The following is a 17,200-nucleotide window of genomic DNA, read 5'->3' on the forward strand; positions in this document are numbered from 1 at the left end:
ACCCAAAAAAGGGACAGGCATCCAAGCAGAGAGATGGGCACCTCTGGAGTGTCTTTCCCTGACATCCCTTTTTGCTATGAGCCCTTGGATAAGACAGCTCAGGATAGCTCTGCTATCTCCCTCTTTCAGCCATCACGGAAGTGTAAATAAGCAAACTACCTCTCCCTCTCATTTAGGTGAGTCCAGCTATGTAAGATGAATTTCCAGCCTATGAGTTATGTCTCCTCCATTACTTTTTGGCACCTTTGTTCTTTGCTGAAAGCACAAATATACCATTATTCAAATAGCACAAGTGGAAGAGGCAAATATGGATTTTACCTAGCTACTATATCTCTCCCTTTCTCCTTCTAAACAAAATATGTGAGAGGGGGGCAAGATAAAATGAAACAAGGAGTTTCCTGCTTTGCAATTTCTACTGCTCCAGATTTACCATGAGAATTGTGCCACACATATTCTCCCTTCAAAACAAATAATAAACTTTGAAATAAAATACAGTAAAGTGAATCCTTCATTTGGAAACATGAAAAGTGCAGTTTCGTCCTAGATATGCATAATTGTCAAAAGCACAGTTTGGAGAAAAAAAAAAAAAAGAAGAAAGAAATTAAAGAAATTCACCTTTTTCTTTATTTTAGACAGACCTTGAAGTTATATAAAAACAACTGACCTGTTTCTGATGAACTAGATATAAAATAATAACATTAATATATTTTCTTGAAATCTTTAAAGTTTTATAAATTGCCCATGGAGGTTTGTGAACCAAGGTCACTCTGTGTCTTTTCATTCTTTTAATTATCTAGTTCCAGCCTGATACACTAGCCTTGCTAATTGGACACAGAGAAATCCCTTATCAGTGAAGTTAGAAAAGGACCTATGAAAAAAGTGTGGGAGAGTGCTGTAAATCAAAGAAGAGGAACTGAACAGAAGGAAAGCCAATCAACTGTACACCTCCGAGCTGTGAGTTTATAGGAAAAGCTCAGCCTCGTTGGATGGAGGAATAAGTGGCCAGCAGGTAGTTACACGTCATTGACCTCTCCCTGATAGATACTGTTGTGAGGGGAGCCAAATGCAGATTCACACCTGCCCTTAATTTCTTGGGGAAGGGAAGATTTTAAGCAGTAGCTTGTGCTTTGGGGTGTGTAGGTGCTAAATCCAATGTTATTCATTTCTATTCCCATATCCCCAAGAAGTTCATCCATACCCTCTCAAAGCCCAGTGAGGGAATTAATTGTCCTGTCTGGTTTTCAGTGCTTTCGTGCACAGTTGACAGGTGTGATGCACACCAGAAAGTCTGTAGCTCTTTCAATCACTATTTGGTAGAATAAGAAATGTGTGTATCTGTATTACCCTCGACTTTCTCATCCTTTTCCTTTCCCAGCACTTCTCCATGTACTTTAAGGTTGTCAGTGATTTTTCTTCTCTAAATCATGGCTTGACATTTGAGCAACAGCCCCCTTCTATCTCAGATCTTCCATTTTGCATTTGGATGGTCACTTTAAGCAATTCACTTTCCCCTTTTCTTACCCATTTTTTAGTATGAAACCTGTTTGTTCATCACCTTTTCCATTTCCCCTGTGTCTTAATGAGCCTCTGCAGTGTATATGCCAGTATCTAAGCCATGTTCTTCTGCCTCTACACTTTTTTTTCCCAGTGCTCAAATGTCAGATGTTCACAGAGAGATCCAAAACTATCTCTGATTTTCACAAGCTGTATTTAGTCCACTGTCATAAGGTCTTTTCACCTAAAATCCCATACGGCCTAATATAATTGTCCTTAAAACAGAAGGCATGTATTCACAAACTATTTCAGAAATACTGAACTCTTTATTCATCAGAAGATATTACCAAAGCAAGGAAATCCCATTATAACATCATGCAGAGTTCAAAAGAATCAGTCAGGCTTCCAGAGAAAACATAGGGATATTGTAGAAGAGACAAGGCATTATCTTGTCAGTAGAAAAATATAATTACTGTTTCATATGTATGAAAGTTATTTGGTTCTATTTGGTTTTGAGACATGAAACTGAAAATTCTCAACGTTTTAACTGCTAAAATTTTGCGTGGTATTTCTGTGATATTCAAAAGGAATAACATTGCCTTGCCACGTTGGCAAAGTGCTGATCAAAGTGGAAAGTGCAGAGCAAATACCATTCACCTGCAATTGTTTGCAACTGTTTGCGTAGCTAACTTTCTTTTGTATCATACTTTTGTGTGGCTTCATAGTACACTCTGGGGTTTGCATCTAATGAACCCTAGCTTCTCTCACATCCAGTGTTTTGAAGAAAAAAGCCTGAACTTCTGCACACTTGGGACTATGAGGAGGATCACTTGTACATTGCCCATTTTGGCACACAGCTTTCCTTAGCTGTTTAAATGCTACTGTCTGTAAAGGTATGAAAGAGTTATCATTATTGCTGACTGCGAGATCTTCTTGTCCAGAAACATCCCTTCATGTCATATTCTTCTCATTATAGTAATATATATTTGAAAAATGTCAGGTGGCAAAAAGTGACAAGTTCCATGCTGGATACTGCCACCCAAATGCCTCTACCCTTTGAACATGTCCCCTGACACAGCGTTGGCTCAAACCAGCAGGCACTGTACATACAACTAAAGGAACAAATCCAGCATTAGAGATCACATCCAGCAGGCAGGTTTTGTGCAGCCATTTGTTTTGTAGAGTAAGAGGGTGGCTTTGTACAAAAAGCTCTGTGCAACTGGCCTCCGTTAGGGAATAGTCCCAGCACATTTAGCATCATCTTATGGTAATCCAAATAGCATCTGAAAAGATCAGAGCTGGCTCTCTCCACTGTATTCAGGATTTGGTGTATTTCTACCTTTTAAAAATTTAAAATCCTGCCAACCCATAAATTCAATTGTACCCTAATTAAATTAGAGAAACATTCGAAAACATGAGACTAACGCAGCATTATGAGACAATCAGAAAGCTTTCTGACTTTTTTTTCCCAGAGGTGTAGTGCTATTTCACTTTTTTTCAATCTTACATGCTTTCTTTTAAGAAGCAGTTAATAAATGGAATACTTTTCTGAAAAACCTTTCCAGAAGGTTATTCTTCCTTGTGTGTTTCATTCACACTGCTTCCCAGACTTGTCAATATTTCTTATTTTGTTCTGTTTTCCTTCAGCAAAGAGGAAACAAACAACATTAGACAGAATATTTTAAGGTGTTCAACTCCAGGACAAAACAATCATAACAAACTACATTTTAGAGAAAGCATTATCGTGTTCCTTTCTTACCTCTTATCTCCATTAGAAGGGGACTCTCAATGAGTTGGAAATTCCTTCTAGCAGAGATGAATCTCTTAACAGGAAAAGCATTATTTTGCCCATGCAGTTTATGCTGACTACATGCATAAAAGTTGAAGCTATGAATAGAGTTGCTTATGTTGCTGGTTTTGTGAGTATAAAAATGTCCTTTAACATCCCCTAACTGGTGTAGCAGTAATGACAAAAATGCTAACATAGATGTGTGCTCCATTTCCACTCTAGTGATAATAAAATGGCACCTGTTTTAAGCTGCTGACAGAGTCCTGAGAGATTTGAAGGTTGCAACAGGTCCATGGCAAATACATATCACAAGAAAGATTTCTTGTCATTAAATGCAGATGTTTAGAGTGGTGTATCATGTATGTCTCAGTCACTGCAAGCTCTTTTTATCATGTAAAGAGCACATTTACACTTGTTCAGACTTGTGTTAATTTGTCACTAGTTTAGACAAGGAATAGCCTCACACTTAAGGTTAATAAAGCCTTTTTCTTTTAGACTGGTAAAAATTACAAGTAAAGTAAATATCTGATATGCACTAGAGAGCCTCAAATTAGTAATCATGTACATGCCTAAAGGTAAGAGAATGGACTCCTACCCTATGTGGCTTAGATTTCTATTAAGTTTTATTCCATAGAAAATTAGGTGGTTTGGCAGATACTCTAGCAGTTACCTAGATAATTTAGAGCTTTTCCCATTTTCTTTACCATCACCTTCAAAAAAAACATTTTAAAGCTGAAATGTAAGATTTACTGCCTCATCCGTCCTCTATTTATCCAGTTTTGGCTATTGTCAAAGATTTGGTGAAACCATAATAGTGAAAGGAAAAGCCATCACATACAGAAAAAATTTTAGATGGTTGTTAAACTATATTTGATGGAAAGTAGCAATGAGTGAACCTTAAAAAGCTCACTGTAATGAAAATAAAAATATGACATGGATGTTTATCTGAATGCTTCCCCTTCTCTTTCTTTAAGGAATCATGTTTAGGCGCCCCTTGATCTCCTTAACAGTGTTTGGCCTAAACTTTAAAACATTAAAAACTACCTCTTTATGGTATTTCAGTGCTTCTAATCCCTGCAAAGAGGGAGAAAATACTTGGCAGGTTTATTTTTGTTTTGGGCAAAGGTTGAGAACACTCTTAGAAATTTAGACTCAATGGCTGAACAGTGACAATATCTTTCAGGCTGAGTCTCTCGGTTCCCAAGAGAAGATAATATCCCCCCTCTATTACAGCAGCCAAGAAGAATGAACAGAGGTTCCAGTAATAAATATAGACAGAGAGACGTCTGGTTTCTTTTCTGCCTCAGAAGCTATCAAGAAAATTTAATCAGGCTTTTCTTTTCCAGTCAATCCTCAGATTATTTTAATACTTTAACATTCTGTATTGAAATTCTGTCATCCTCATCAGTGTTTTCTCCTGATGGCTGCATGCAGTCATTGCTAAACAATTTGTTAAAGTGTTATATTTTTAGAGAGGTCTGTTCACTTACCATCTAATGGTAATACCACTTCGCAGGGCTCATAAGGAAAGAACATATTCATGATGAGAAAAAAATCAAGCGAATGGCAAGACATGAGCACGTTCCTATCTCATTCCCTTTTTCTCCCTATCCTCTTCTGAGCAGAGAAAAAAATAACTCATACCAACCAGATTTTTACTGTATACCTAGCCTGGTGTTTTCTTCCCTACACTAAATTATGTAGTGCTTCTGCAGAAAGTGTGTACGAGAGCTGAATGTAAATCAGAAAAGGATGCAATTGTGGAACTAAAAGGCAGTCACTCCTCTCTAAAACCATATTGCTATATGGCAGGCTAGTCTGCCCACCTTATAAAATCGTGGGATTACTGTAGTACCTCAGGTATCTGTGCATGACAACACTGAATTTAAAATGCATTCTGTCCTTCATATGAAATAACTGACACAGACCAGAGTGAATGGGAAGGGAAAAGGGGTGACTTTATTGCTAGAGAGATAAAGATGTCTTCTACATTTAAATGAATACAGTAAAAATCAACTCTTGGATTTTCTGTGCAGTTCAAACACAGAATGACATAACAATCTGTATGTTCTGCTCCAGTTTGGCAGGGGGCTGAAGAGAGAAGCCCCCTTTATTTCTGAATTGGAACATAAATAGCAACAAAATAGAAATACACTACATAAAATGTTGACAGCCTTGACTGATCATTCACTTTAGGTTATAACTTCTATCTCATGAACTTCCTTCATTGGTCCCTTTTTTATCATGTGCTTGTTAAAAACAAAACAAAAATCATTTGTTGAACTAATTTCCAGGTTTCAAATACAGCAATAGATTTTACTGCCAATCTTTACTATCACTTAGATGATGCACAATACTTACATTACGGTATTTTACACAAAATAAAACAACGTACAAAGGAAGACAAAAAATCCTTTACACTTCTCTTTACCCCTCATCATGACAAAATTAGAGCTATTTTTAAATTTATAATAGCCAGTACATGTGTCACTTATATCTTAAACAATCTTTTCATGACCTTTTGAATCTATAAGTATTTATGGACCCTGGAAGGAACACTGTTAAAATTAAATTGTGTTTAGCTGATTCATATTTTTACATTGCACACTCACTAGAATGGGGTTCCCCTGGGACATGGGCAGAGGACAGTGTAACAAAAGTGTAAAGCACAGCCTTAGCTAATAATTTTAGTGTTGTTTTAGACCTCTGGTAAGAAAAGTCTAACACAAACTCACACAAGTACCACAGAAGTTACTAATGAGTCAATCACTGGTCTTTCAAAAAATTCATGAGTATTAATGATTTCACTGCATTCTGCTGCTTTGGCTAGATGGCTATTGTAAAAAAAAGCACTCAGCCTCCTTTCTCACATTACTTATAAACAAAAACTGTTTCCACAAGTTCATGGGAGAGTTGTGCTGACTTTTGGTGAAAACTAACCTCTTCTGCTTGTTCTTAGCTATTTCTTTTTCTGTTTGCAGGCACATGGAACCATCTTTTCAACTCCAGTTTCTAACAGACTTGAAATTTGTAGGAGCAAATTACAGTCAAGCATTCTCAATGCAAATCTTGTAATTTTAGAAGACCAAAGAGGCCTCTGTCGTCCCAGTGGTTTGAGCATGTCCTCTAAGGTAGAAGGTAATGGCTCTGGTGATGGAAGGAATATTTGTTAATATTGTGCACTGACAATAAGCAACTCCTGAAGGATCATTCTCCGCTGCAGTTTTCTTTAAGGGCTAAAACATCATATTCCCACAAGCAAACTCAGACATATTCCAGTGGGTTTGGGATGTCAGTTCATATTTACAGCCATCACATTTAGCATCTAAGTTAAGAAGGCATCTAAGTTAAGAGTTTAGTAAGTTAAGAGGTCTGGATTCATCCTTCTAACATCAGTTTGTAGCCTGATGTCTGAATTAGAATTCTGACTATTAACATCACTGAAATTGAAAGAAAAGACAGCCACCTCCAAGATCAGTCCCACCCATGTATAGTGTTTCTCACCCTCTTTTTGTATATGCAGTGTTTTTGAGGTTTAGTGTCCACCATAACCATGGGCTGTGTTGCTAAAATTAGCAGAATTGCATGGATTTGATACAGTAACAGAATAGCCGAGTAGTCTAAAATGAAAAATTTTAATCCATGTGTTTCGAAGACATGACATTGTTTATGAAACTGCCAGTGGTTGGAAACAAATGTTCTCAAGGTTTTTTGTTGCAGAAAAGCAATTGTTCTCCTAGTCACGCTTTCTCCAGGGATATGTGTGTATATGAGACTGATCCAGTGATTTCTGATACAACACAGCAGGAGCAGTGATCCATATAACCAATTATTCCTGTACCTTTACTGACATGGTGAATCATGTAAGTTTTTTTCTTCAGATGATAATTTCATTGCTCTTTTAGTTTGTGCATTTATTTCTTTATTGTTTCCCTTAGCTGAACCTTTTGTGGCATGAATTCATTAATGTTAGGTAATGAGGTGGAGATTCAGGCTTATAAAGAGGAATTAACACAGCCTAAATTGCAACTATATTATAGTACCACCATCTGTTTTACTCTTACAGAAAATTTACACATTCTCATTTCAATTAAGTGTGATAGTCAAAATAATTGTAAAATCATTCTCTCTCAGACATTGCAATAAATAAAGATAACATTACTTCTCAGGGACTTAATAACAGTGTAAAACATTTACTTCTATTCAAGTTTTATAACATTATCTTTTATCACCTTTTTTGATAAATATCACAGTATAAATAAAACAAATGGAACAGTTTCATTTTTTCAGCTAGGATTAAGGTAATATATATTTAGCACACAAATGGCCTACGTAGTGTTGATTTAAGCAGGACTGAAACGTTCCCTTTTTTTCACTTGTCAGAATCTTCAAGGCACTGCAAATTTTTTAGTTAAGCTTAGACTGAAAACTCAACATTTCATCTATGTTTAGGAGTCAAAACTGAGGTTTAGGGCCCAAGAATAATTTTCCTTTCAACTACTTCAAAATTATTCCATTTGAGTTTAGTTGGTTATGTTTGCTTCAATTTGCTCATATTTTGAATTACATAAAAATTGGGATGCCAGACACCTTGCAAAACTGCCTAAAGGAAATGTGATCGTATGATCTTTTAAATGATTTTCCGTTTATGCACTATTTCAATTTGACAGTTGTTTTTTTTTTTGTTTTTTTTTACTTTCAAAAAAATCATCTCCTTCAAAAAAAAAATCAAAAACCAGTTCACTAACAAGACTAATTTGAGGCTCAGAACTGCACTACCCATCCTTAATGGATAGCTGTTTATTTTCTACCTTACCGTTACAAATAAAACCAGTAAACTTGCACTGCTTCTAGCTTCACTTTTAATACAGTACATTTTCTGTTTCTTCCTTGCAATTCTCAGAAGCATTTCCAAACTCTTTGCTTATTTGGTTTTATACTTTCCTTGGGCACAGCTTGTTTGTCTCATCAAAAGTGTCTTTCCAGCATGCCTGCTGATTTCTGCAGCCACTGGATTAGGCCCGTGTATTATCTGTGTATTTCATTTTTGCCAGCAATTCTAGAAGATTTACAGGGCTGCTTGAGAAGATGCAAACCTCTCCATTATGGCAGTCTCTTCCCATACCATATTGTCCTGTTTTTGTTGTGTATGAAGATATGAATGAAGAAAATATCAATAACTTAGAACTAAAATTGTTTGGTTTAATCTTTTAAACCAGGCTTTATTTTTTAATATCATGTACTTTGGAATCTACAAAAAAAAAAGGAAGACAATAATAAACATCACTCAAGTCTTGGTCTTTTAATCAGAATATAACTAGCAGTAAGGGGATCAATATTTTATTTATGCCTCTGTGATCATGTTCAGAAGCTCTAATGTGGTTGCTGAAATATCAGCAAAGCAAAGTGAATCCTGACCAGTCATGCCCCAAAATATGAGTGGCATCTGTGAGGACTTAGAGAAGCCGAATTAACTGTCTCAAACACTGTCAAAGGAAGGTCCCACAAGGTAAGCCACCACAACAGGGACTTAAGATGAGCACAGATGGCAAACAATACCAGACCTAAATGGAGGTGAAGGTTTGTAATTAGCACACTGGACAAAATTCCACTGTGTAGACTGTGGGAAAACTGCAGACAGCAACAACAGGAAGATGCCAGGACTGGTGAGGCAGATCTAGGCAACCTATCCGGGCAAAAATTCCCACCATGGCAAACTGTGAGAAAGGAAACAGCTGGTTATACACATGCCATCCCAAGTTGTGGGAATACATGTACACCTCGTGGATTCCCAGTACTTGAATTTAATTCAAAGTGGTATCTCCAGGACACGCGGGGGAACACTACACCAAGCGGACCAGAGTGAAGAAGGACCAGCAGGACACAGCAGGAATCCACGTGGTGATATCTTTGTTTAATCTCTCTCTCTCTCTTCTGTCCTATTTCTATCTCTCTCTACCTCACATTTACTGTTAAATAAAACCTGTACTATTGACTTTGGCATATGGTCTCATTTGCACCTTAATTTGGGCAGAAGCATTTGTTAATAATCAGATCCTAACAGCATCCATGAGGCACTGTCCCTGGGGAATATTTTTTTCCTTGCCTCAGATGTATCAGGGCATTACTTATTCACATTGACAGACATTTCTAAGACTGCTAAACGAAAAATCTAAACACCTGATAACTATGAACAGTCTTGCAAACCCTCATCAGCTACATTTTGGAGATCTGAACCAAAAATGAGACTTCATTTTACCTCAAACTAGCATAACTTCAAATCTCAGTCCTTCTGTAGGTATTAGAAAAAGATTTTATTAATTATAATGAGGTTCAGATCAAAGATTTGAAGAGTTTCAGGAGATGTATTTGTTGAGTTTGACTGTAGGTGAGTAGTACAAAGCAAGACTTGCTCAAGAGTATTTCCTGCACCTGCTCCAGAGTACTTTTCCACAGCACTTCCAACCTTTGGGATGACTAATAATCCATAGACCATCCTCACCTTTCCAGATTATTGCACATTTCTTCATGAAATATAAAATCAGTAATCGATCAATAAGGCCAGCAATGATAAACACTGACTACAGCTTTGCTGATTCATGCACTCTCTAGCAGATTATCCCTCTAGAACGAATTGGAAAATTTTGTTTCTGTTGAACTGATGCAGTGAGCTTGCATCTTTAGAAGATTTGAACTTGAAATTCAGGGTCTATGGAATAAAAGACCTATCTCCCCTTCTTGAAGACACTGTTTGTAAATAAATAAATGAACAAACAGCTCTTACTTTGAAGACTTTACCTCAGGCTCTAGAGAGAAACCAGGCAGTTTTCCAAAAGAATTCTTACAGTCAGCACACTGAAAGCACTCTATCAGTAACAAAGGAGGGAAAAGCAAATTCAGCTGAATTAAAACTGCTCTAGACAAAAACAGAGCAAAGACAACAATGATGATTAAGAAAAAAACTATGTATATTGGTCACATTATTCTACTGCTAAAAAGTGCTAATCAGTCACAAGGAATTAGCTAGGTTAAAACGAAAAAAAAAAAAGGAAATCCCACTGACAGTAAATGTTATAACTACATGCACCTGGGCTGCTCAAAGAGCAGTCAATAAGAATAGTTAATAGTTAATAGTTATACTAGAGGTATATACACTGTCACATCAGGAGGTTTACAAATTAAGGCATTGCTGGTGACTCACAAGAGAGGAGAATTTCAGGTGATAGCTTTACCAAGAGGCTGGGGAAAAACTGACTTGCCTGGAGTCAATGAAAGCTTTCAGAGACACAAGGAAAGTATGGAGGTGTCCTGTGAAATGACACTACTCTGGACTCCTCAAGGAGCTTTTTTTGTGGGCAATCCACTTCTGAAATACATACTTTTTTTGGTAAAACACACTTCACTTAGATGAAGTTTCTCAAGAATTGTCCTCCTGAAGAGAAAAGGTTGCAGGCTTCACATCATAAATGGGAAAAAAAAATCACAGAATTTATGTAAGTCCAGATTTTTACTTTTTCTTTTTAGAAAGGGAGACTACCTCTGAGTCTTCATTCTCCTTGTTATGTATGCTCATTCTTTCTCCTTAGAACCACTGCTGTCACATCCAACCACACACAAATTAAGGCTAGTGGATGAAAAAATAAAGGAAATCAAATGCAGAATCTGGTTTCCAGCAGGACAGCGTCTATTGTTATTGAAAACAGGCAGAATTTTACCTTATTTTACTGAAAGCAACTCAGAAATGTACTAAAAATCTCTATATATTTACATGCATTCTATTTCTGCCATCTCTGTAACCAAGATAGGAAAATAGGTTGACAATCACCACTGCTTTCCTTTAGGCTGTCAGCTGTGTTTTTCTCTCTCATAAAAGCCAAGCAATTATGTACACAAGGATCGTGCTCTGAGATGCTACAGGGCAGACCTGGCCAGAGAGAGGAGCCCTGCCTCTGGAGGTACATAGATTCAGTGATCTAACAGGACGTTTCACATTCAGGTTTTGTGACTGAGTTCATGCTAGATGTAACTCCTATCTATGTGGAATGCTCCCCATTCCTCATTAAATAATCCGTGAACATTCACTGGGCTTCATAAAAGGCCTGGGAGAATTTGTCCTGTTGACTTCTGGGAACCTTGCCACTCTCATCTGATTTCCCTTTCTTCTTAGCTGTTTGTCTTAATTTAATTTATTGGACACAAATTCATTTATAGGTTACATTTTATTTTCTGATCCTCTCTAATCTTTTTGAAAGGATGGGGGAGATGGAGGGGAAGTATCCATATATTTAATTAATACATCTGTTACACACAGAAAAGTTATTAAATATCACAAGCAGTCATCATTTGCTTATTTTTGAGCTTATTTGATTGAGATCATCAGTAAAATTCTTACTGGTTTCAGTGAGTATGGGGCAATGCCAAGTCATTTTAAAAGCCCTGTTTTCCCTTTTAAAAATGTACCAAAATTTAAATTATATTGTAAACATGATCAATTTTACCTTTCACAGAGAGATGCCAGTCTTTATCACCTCCATATATATTACATTGAAGCATTTTTTTTTAAATCATAGCACTGCCTCCACAAGAAATCTGTATTAGCAGAGAGAGACACTTTTCTTATTTACATCTATAAATTGTAAAAAGTAAAGTTAAATTCGAACACTCGGCCACTTGTAACCACGTGTCTTAACCATCCATGGTTTTCTGTGACATTGCAAACTTAGTATCCCAAAACTCTGTAATAGAGAAGCAGTCTTATTACCCACAACAACTGTGGTTGTTTATTTCCTTCTGTATCGTTTCTGTTATTGTGGCAGTACAAACAGGAAAAAAAAATCTTCTGATCCTTAAATAAAAGGAACTAGAGAAATGCACAGTTATAAAATATGATCCAGCCTTCTTTTACATGAAGTACTCTTTTCTGATGTTGTTCTTTAATCAGCCACAACTAAAAAAAATAAACCTGTAGAGAAGAGGGTGATATTTTTTTTAGAATCCAAACTTTTCATAACTTCATGTTAAGTCTAATCTTACTTAACAGCCCTGTTGATGGCCATTAAGATGGCAGCAACTGAATAATGTTATTAGAAGGACTGGCAAATATCAAAGAAGACACAATATCCACAGTTATTTGAGGCCCATTTCCAAGAAAAATAAAGTTCCCACTACTAGTAAAAAAAATACATGTCAAGGAAAAAAGGTAAAAGGTCTGACCTATACCTAGCAGAAGAAAATAGTATTTGCTAATGTGTGCTAGAACAGATATCCATGTTCCACAGAAGTGGAAAGTGAAACAGTCAGAGAATAAATTCATATTTGGTGGGTCCCCAAGTGGGGACAGAGGGAGGGCCAAACTGCCTGTATATCATGCAGTCCATTCTTTGTTATATGTAAAAGGGACATGTACTGGAACCAGAAGGGTTTTTTTGAAATGTTTTAAATAATAAAGTTAATGGCATTAAATCTTCTTGAAAATATCAGATTCTTATGCATGCATTATTTTGTTACAGGGAATAGAAAAGAATCTCTTGTGGTCTTTTTTAGTGTATTTGTTTCCAAGGGCAAAAGGGAAACTTGCTATAACATACAAGAACTTAACTGCCAGAATCACCCCAGAGTGTTCCAAAGCATGTCCCCTTTTTCTTCAAGTCAGTTTCTAGTACACAGTTACAGAACTTTCTCTAAAACAGGGTATCTGTGGCTTTACCAATCCAAAAGGCAAAAATAAATTTCAACCCAAGTATTTCTGCCTCATCCTGTATGATCAAGCTAAATCCTGAATCAAGCACTGAACTGGTTGATTCCTTACCTGAATATCTATGTGCAGCTCCCCTCCCCATCACCATCCACAAAGCAGCAGCCACTACCCCTCCACAACCAGAAGGAGAAGCAAGTGCTTACACCTCTGCATTCTTTCCAGAAATCTCCCTCATCAGCCTTTCATTGTGAACCTTATTGCAGGGACTACACGTTGGCTAAATCTATGGCAGCCCAGAAAGGAGGGGGAAAAAGAAGGTGCATAGTCTGTGGACACACGAGTGTGTGTCAAAATTTAAATCTGCGTTTTGGGCCACAGCTACAGAGAAAAAAACCCTGTTAGACATCAGGAAAGCAGAAAAGGGCCCAAAGAAGCAGGATGTTAAGGCCCATTCACACAGTCAGCATCAAACAAAAGATAGGAAAAGGGATATGGTCTTCCATTCCAGCCCTCAGACTTTCGGGAGGAAATTTTTGAGCATCAGGTTCTGGTGACATACAGGAGCTGTATAAGGTCTTGAGAGACTGCTTAAACATGAGTACTGAAAAGCATTATCACTTTATAGGTAAATTTTAATTTTTTTAAAGAATACTCTAGAGTAGTTTTGCATGTCCTTCCAAATTTTGTATATTTGCTGGGCAGAGTTGATTGAAAAAAGCAAACACTGGTTTTGGATTTTTTTTGCAAAGAAATTTTTTTCAGGTGTTTCTGATAGAAAATTAGTGGACTTGATTTGTTACACTTGCTTCTAGAATTGACTGCATAATGTAGTGTGGGACTTGATCATGAGCACCTTTAAGTCATTCTGGTGATTTTAGCTACTCTGCAATACTTCATAAGTAACACCAATAAAAAGAAAGAAGGATTTCTCACATAGCAAAATGCATTCGCGTATTCAGACAAAGAACAGGTGAGGGAGTCTGGGCTGCATTCCTGCAGAACAGGAACAGCTTCTTTGTGCTCTTTTGGCTGTACACATTACAGAACTTGCACAGTTCTATACATGTCGTGTAGCCTTTCTCACTTGATATTGCAGAATCAAAGGGAAGGAAAGTACATAATATTGAGATGTGAGTCCACAAGGTCCTTTGTTAAATTTTCTTCCACTAGCACTGATAATTTAACCAATTAAAAATAATGCTTTTTCCTCTGAAGGAATTTTGTAGCAAAGCAAAGGAGAATAGCATGGAGTAATATGTATTGAATTCCAAGTCAAAATTGTAGCAACAAGTATACATTAGAGCTGGGAAAAAAATCAAGTCCGTTAATTTTCTACCAGAAACACCCAAAGGATGTTTCTGTGTCCTTTTCTCAATCAACTCTGCCCAAAAAACTTACAAAAATTGGAAGGACATGAAAAACTACTATAAATTTGGGTTTTAAAAAGAAAAAAATAATAAAACTCACCTATAAAATAGTCATGCTTTTCTGTACTTACATTTAAGCACCCTCCCCAGGCCAGTTGTATTAGTCTTAGTGGAATAAACAGATTTACAGACAGAAAAGAGTTTGTGTTCTCTTGTCATCGTATTAAGCATTTGGAGAAGGCTGGATATTTCTAGTACAGAGGGTATTAGTAGTGCAGTGTTTAGGGGACCACAGGCAAGTGGTTCACAAGTCATGCAAATTGTCCCAAACATCTGTAGCTAAACTTTTCCTGCTTTATACCTCCTTCTGCCACGTGTTCCTGACCCTGTGCCTGCTCTGGCTCTTGCTTAGCTACCTCATGGGCACTAAAGCCATGAAAAGTACACCTGCCAAGACTGCAAACTGTGGTTTTTTTCAAGGAAATGAAAGCCTCAACACAATGTAAGTGTTTCCAAAATAAAAGGAACTGTATCCTAACAAGCTGGTTTAAGTGTCTCTTTTAAAGCTTTTATTAAAGAAAAGCAAGGAAAATATAAATTCCAATGCTTCTTTCTGTACAGGTACATTAGAAATGAGCAGGAAAACCTTCAGAAGGGGTTGACTTTTTCTCTGCAAGTGCACTTACTGCAATACAAACCTGGATAAATTAGTGAAGACAATAGATTTCTCTGATCTTGATAAGCTGATAGCAGGAGAAATCTGAGCTGTCCTGTTTCAGGGGGTGCTCAGTCCCTAGCTGAATTACTCTTGTTTTTTCCAGAGCAGCCAGAGCCCTGCAAGTTAGGCTTCATGTGACAGTTCAAGCACATACTCTTAACAAAGGATAGGCATGTGTTTCACATAGAAACACACACACACACAAAGACACAGAGAGTCTTGAAAACTCGGGAACAAAAGGGGTTTTTAAGAAACAGTAAATTAATTACTGTGCAATTCCAAGTATAAAAGCAGTTGCTTAATACAGTCCAATAGATACAAATCATGGCACAGCCCTAGATGTTAAACCATGCATATGTGACCATACAGTAGTTTCAGCTGTGAACGACAGCCAAAATGTTCAGGTTCAGGATATTAAGAGTTTTTGAAAAGTAAATAAAGTAGCTTGGGTTCTCACTAAGAAGAATGTGAAGCACAAATGTCCTTGCTGGAGAAAACTGTCACACTCAGGAATCCCAATATTGTCATCAAGCAAGGAACTCTTCATATGGAGAAAGGTAGAAAAGTAATAAACTTGGACAGACACAGCAACAAAGTGTTCAGAAATACTCAGAGCCAGGGAGATGGACAAAAGCATTACTGATGCCACAGCATTTAGATGTATATAGGCAAATATTAGAGTTTAATTTAGCAGTACTTTTAGGTAATACTTTACAAATGCCATTTTTCACTGCTGTGTTTTAAATGTCACTGAAAACTGCTAATGCTCATGCATATTAAACTGTTATCTATTTCAAGATGTTAAAATGCTAGGTTAAAAAATACACTTGATTCTGTATATGTGCCCTTCGAGCTAATTCTGTCTTCTAGCAAGGGTTTCTCAAAGCAGCAAGAATAAGCATTCAAGATAATAGTTTTCTTTATGGATCTTCTTCTCTTAGCAGTGCAGCAGATGAAGTAACAAGGAATCTGCCCAGCAGGTGAATTTCTAATAAAGGGTTTCTGTGTCTTGGCAGTGTCTCACAGCATTGACATTCTTTCACAAAACACTTTGTATCAAGGAATCAGCATTTTTCTAGTGACAAGTCATTTAATAAAATTCCTGACGTGGTTCAAGAACAACAATGCCTAAACAACAGTGATGCAGTTAGGATGGTTTAAAGGTGTGCCAGAATGTAAGTTTATTGCCATCTGTAAAAAAATCTGCAGCACATGCAAAGGATGGTGGCTCACTGGAGAAAACAAGAGGTTATTGTCTTTGCAGCTTCATGATTTCATTCTCTGCCTCAACCCCTCATGAGGTGGAACGTTTCCTCCACGTCCCAGAATCACTCTTCTGAAATGGGAGCCTCATGCTTTCTGAGCTAAACAGCTTCAGCCCTGGCTGACACCAGTGCCTGCTTTTAGCTTGTCATTAGTCAGCACACTATCAGACCTGCCCTGTAAAAGCACGATCACATCAAATCAAACCATGGTTTCACACCAGTGGACACATCCAATACGCTCATGTGAAGAATGCATTTGTTTCACATCTGCCCCAACCTGCTTTTATACTCCTCACTGCTTAGCAAATAAAGCCTCCTGCAACACAAAGTACACTCCAGGCTGATGCTCAACATATTACCTCTCTGGTGAAAAGACTTCTCAGACTGTCAAATAAATTCTTTGTAGGACACCATCCTAAATTTCCATTAAGCTATAGGAAATAAAATATTTTATAATGTATTTCCAAACACATAGTCATTTGTCCTCTGAGTGCCCCAAGAATGTTTACAAACTGCTGTGCAGGCTGGATAGTAAAGCAGTTCTGGTTAAAAGGTCAGTTTAAGGGTTTAGGGCAATAATGGTCCAGTTTATAGAAGTGAGGAAGCAGAGGCCATAGAAAGGTAAGGGCTGAAAATGAAGCGTAATAAAAACTACAATTTCACTCACTTGTTCTACAGGAATGAACAACATCATCCACTCCTACTTTCCTCTGCTGTCTAGAAGGCCCTTGTTATAGCTGCAGTTTCTAAGGTCAAACACTTGAAGGTAGAAAATTTTCCTTTCTATGGGCAAGTATGCAAACTACTCAGGTAAGTTTGGACAATAAGAATACCTCAGGAAAATAAAAAAAAAAAAAAAAAAAAGCAATG

This window comes from Corvus cornix, chromosome 3 (genome assembly GCF_000738735.6).
Source record: "Corvus cornix cornix isolate S_Up_H32 chromosome 3, ASM73873v5, whole genome shotgun sequence".
Classification (NCBI taxonomy): domain Eukaryota; kingdom Metazoa; phylum Chordata; class Aves; order Passeriformes; family Corvidae; genus Corvus; species Corvus cornix.